This window comes from Trichechus manatus, unplaced genomic scaffold (genome assembly GCF_000243295.1).
Source record: "Trichechus manatus latirostris isolate Lorelei unplaced genomic scaffold, TriManLat1.0 scaffold00209, whole genome shotgun sequence".
NCBI lineage: Eukaryota > Metazoa > Chordata > Mammalia > Sirenia > Trichechidae > Trichechus > Trichechus manatus.
The window spans coordinates 3,679,335-3,684,055 of NW_004444145.1; positions in this window are offsets into that span (position 1 = coordinate 3,679,335).

Here is a 4,721-nt window from a genome sequence, read left to right on the forward strand (position 1 = left end):
CGTGTCCCCTGGCCCGGGAGCGGGGAGGGCGCTGGACGAGCAAGCGAGCAAGCGAGCAAGCGAGCTTTGGAGGGGCAGCAATTGGCTCTGGTCACAGCCAGCCAGGCTGGGGACTGAGGAGTGAACACCTGTCACACGGTGCTCATTAGCTCAGGGAGGGCGGGGCGCCTCCCAGCCCGACCAACCAGTTAGATGATGCAGTGCTCCCGCCCCTCCCCAGCACCGTGCTGGATCCCTCTCCAGGGCAGGGGATCTGCCTGGCTGAGGGGGCTGTGCACAAGCCCCCCAGCTAAGCCTGACCTGTCTCAGGGGAGGAGGGCTGAGGCTGGGCTGGCTGGGTGGGTAGGAGGGTAGAGGGGGAGGCAAGAGGAAGGGTGGATTCAACAAGGAAAGAGAATAGAGAGAGAGCGCCTCTCACTGCAAACCTCAGCTGCATACCTGAAGGCTTACGTACCTGGGCTCACATACTTCTGGAAAAGATGAGGCAAGAAACAGCCCTGAGCTCCTGGAGTGTAGGGCAGCTGTCCGGGGCACTGTGCCGCCCTGGCATTGGAAAACAGCGCATTTATTATTTATTTTCTACTTGCCAAAGAGTCTCCCTGGCTTATCTTCCCTATTTTCTTCCTTCCTCTCTTCCTCCTTCCCTCCCTTCCTTTGATCAATTTTAACTATCATTTATTGAGCACCTACTATGTGCAGCCCACTGTCTTAGGCTGGAGGGGAAAAGATGGTCACAGCCAAGAGCCCTTGGCTTTGAAAGGTGAGACCTGAGTTCCAGACTGAACTGTCTGCTCACTATTGGTATGACCTCAGGCAGACTTTTGTCTTCATTTGTAAAATGGGAATAAAAATACCCACCTCACAGGTAACAGTGTATGCTTAGCACATAGGTACGAAGTATCAGGCACAGAGTTGGCCTCAGTAAATAAATCGTTGTTAAGACTGGGTGGGAGTCCTGGTGGTGCAGTGGTTAAGAGCTTGGCTGCTAACCAAAAGGTCGGCAGTTCAGATCCACCAGCTGCTCCTTGGAAACCCTATGGGGCAGTTCTACTCTGTCCCATAGGGTTGCTATGAGTTGGAACCAACTTGACAGCACCTAACAACAGCAACAAGACCGGGTGCTGCCCTCCGGGAGCTGTGTCTCTGGGGGAGATAGGCACACGATGAAATGCACCTCTGCTCAAGGGCTCCCTCTCTCTCCCTACTTTCCAGCCCTCCTTCCTCTCTTCTCTATCTCTTTCCCCTCTTTTATCTGAAATATGAGGTAGAAATAGGAGAGACACCATTTTTCTCCCACAGAGTCTCTGAGGGGCAGCAGCTCAGCCAGCCCAGAGCACGCTCCCCTGCTTTCCCACTCTTCCACATCCAGGGGACCTTCCGGGTTGATCAGAAGAGTTGCCAGCTCTCTGGCTCTGCCTTCTGCCAGTGTCCAGCCTCTTCCCCAACCCTGGCCTGATTTCTCCGGATGCTCTTGCTTTGGCGGGTGGTTCTGTGTGCCCTCCGTGGACAGGCACACCACTCTGGGCTGCACAGGGGGATGGGCTCCCAAGCCCGGGCTGGGCTGGGGGCCACAGCAGAGAGAGGAGCTTGACTGGGACAGACTCGGGTGGTCAGTGATGGAAGGGATCTTGACCCGTCTCAGGGGCCGGAAGAAAAGACAGTCCTAGAGAGGGGGAGCTACTTGATGAGTCATACAACCCACCCCAGGCCTCCTAGCTCCCGGTCCAGGCCTTTTCCCTTCACACTGAGCGTTTCTGGCTCACCAGGCCACAGGAGGAGCTGATGCTGGGGATGGCTTGGCGAGCCACTTCTGGGTGACTGGGTCACTGCCATGGTGTCTGTGTCCCACTTCTGACACATGCTGCCCCTCCCCGATTCAACATCCACCTGCATGGCCCACCTCAGGCTCCCAGCACCTTTACCTTGACCTGGTAGCCTAATGGCATATGGTCAAACACAGCACCGTGCCCTCCTCCATGCCAGCCACCCCTGTGCACTCCGTGGGGAAGGGAGGGGGCAGGAACGGCATGTGGGTCTGCTCATGTCAAAATAACAGCAGATATGCCAAGTATGTCCCAAATGCTTTACATGGATTAGCAACTTTAATCCTCAAAACAACGATCATATGAAGTAGATGCTTTCATTCTCAACATCCACAATTTACAGAGGAACAAACTGAGCCTCAGAAGGGTTAAATGTCTGGACCAAGGTCACACAATTTCTTCATGATGGACTTGAACCTAGATAATTGGATTTCTGAGCCCTTACTCTTAGCCTCTGAGTTTTGTGACCCCTGGAAAGGGTTGTTGTTGTTTGCTATCAAGTCGATTCCAACTCAGAGTGACCCTGTAGGACAAAGTAGAACTGCCCCATTGGGTCTCCTAGGCTGTAATCTTTAGAGGAGCAGATCGACAAGTCTTTTCTTTTGCGGAGCAGCTTGTGGGTTTGAACTGCTGACCTTTTGGTTAGCAGCTGAGTGCTTTATCCATTGTGCCACTGGGGCTCCTTCCTGGAACGGGCGGTGGGGTAGAAAAGGAAGCCATCTTTTTACTGTTGGGGCTCCGTTTAGGGCAGCCCTGCACCCTAATTTTCTTTTAGCTGGATGCCTAATTCTCATAAGCACCTCTACATAATTTTTTTGTTGTTGGTAAACGTCGGTAACAAAACATTTTCTGTTTCAACAATCTTCACATGTACAGTTCAGTGACATTAAATATGTTCGTCGTGTTGTTCAACCATCACCATTCCTGAATGCATAATTTCTCCTAAGTCTGCTGTTTCTTGGTGACTTCTGCAGGCCTCAGTCAGCCCCTGAGTTTTTTTTTTTTTAAGCCACTGAAGTTTTCTTTTTTTGATTGTTGTGCTTTAAGTGAAAGTTTACAATTCAAGTTAGTCTCTCATACAAAAATTTATACATACATTGTTTTGTGACCCTAGTTGCTGTCCCTATACTGTGACAGCACAACTCTTCCTTTCTACCCCAGATTTCCTGTGTCCATTCAACCAGCCCCAGACCCTCTCTGCTCTCTCATCTCACCTCTGGATAGAAGCTGCCCATTTAGTCTCATGTATCTACTTGAGCTAAGAAGCATACTCTTCACGAGTATCATTTTATGTCCCACAGTCCAGTCTAATCTTTGAAGAGTTGGCCTCGGGAATGGTTTTAGTTTTGGGCTAACAGAGAGTCTGGGGGCCATGTCTTCCGGGGTCCCTCCAGTCTCAGTCAAACCATTAAGTCTGGTCTTTTTACTAGAATTTGAGTTCTGCACCCCACTTTTCTCCTGCTCTGTCAGGGACTCTCTGTTGTGTTCCCTGTCAGGGTGGTCATTGTGGTAGCTGGGTACCATCTAGTTCTTCTGATCTCAGGCTGATGAAGTAGCCCCTGAGTTTTGACAGGTCATGGTCAATTGCCAAGTCCCTGGCTTTGAGGCCAGCTTTGCCGGACCTATCTCTGGGGCTGAGCACTGGCCCTTCCTTGGGGGTGGCCTTGCTTTTCTGGAGGAATCGAGGGTATGCTGGCGTGGGGCTCTGGCCTGGGGAGAGGGACACGGTCCCGGCCTGCTGCTCCCCCTCTGGGTGGTGAGTCTCCCTTGGGTACAGTTTTAGAGGTGTCTTTGGTAGCCGCAGCTCTGGCTGCCAAACAAGACCAGCCAGCAAAAAAGCCCCAAACAAACAAAACTCCACAGAACCACCCAGCCCTACCTCCTTCTTCCCCCTTCCCTGTCCCCTGCCTCCTCCCCTCACTTAGCTCCACCCATGGCTCCCTCTACCCCGGAATTGGCCTCCTTGGGAGTCATCTAGTCCAGGCCCCTGCCTGTGAGCAGGGGTTGTCTACCCCAGCAGGTGAGAGTCACCACAAACCCCTCCTGGCCTTGGTACAGAGCCTGAGCCACCCAGAGATTCAGCCCCTGCAGGGGAGCAGGGAGCCTGATAGGGGACAGGAGATGGAAGGAAGGTCATGGGCAGTCCCCAAGTCCCTCCTGAATGTCCTAAGAAGCAAAACTGCTTGGTGCTTCACGTGGGGAAAAACCTTGGCCCTGCATCAGCTTGGGTGACTCCAGCTGGAGATGGTATCTGGGCAACTTGTTACCTCTCTGGATTCCTGTCCTGGTTGGTCCTCATGTGGTCCAGAGACTGAAGCCTCAGGTCTTCCTCTCTCCATTTTAAGCCTTCCCCCTTTTCCTCTGATCCCCTGTAACTGGTAGTAAGATGCAACCCTGATCACCCAGGAGGCAGGGAAAGGGCAGAGGAGGGGAAGGGCAGAGGTAAGAAATGGGGAGGAACTTGGGGTGGGATGCTCAGAGGCCTCTGGGATTGGTCCTCAAAAGAGCAAAGGGTAGTTTTCATTCCAAGGAAGAGGACGCTTAATTTAGCACTCTCCTCTCTCTTTCTCTCTCTCGTTATCTCTTCTCCTTCCTTCTGTTTTTCACTCCCTCCCTCCCAACCTCTGATCTGCCTCTTTCCTTTGTGTGTTTTGGCTGTCTTGCCCTGCCTCTCTCTCTGTCTTCCTGTTTGCTTGTCCTTCTCATGTCTCCTGCCCATTAGGAGTTGGAATCCTGGCCCCAGGCTCCCCAGTCTCTCAGCCTTGCACGAAGGAGAGGCGTGTGGGTTCGCCCTGTAGTCTGGCTGGGTGGCCTTACTGGAATGGCATCCCTGTGTCATAGTTTCAGTGCCCTCTCCTTGTTCTGCTCTCCATTTGGCCTGAGGCCTGGCCTGTGGAG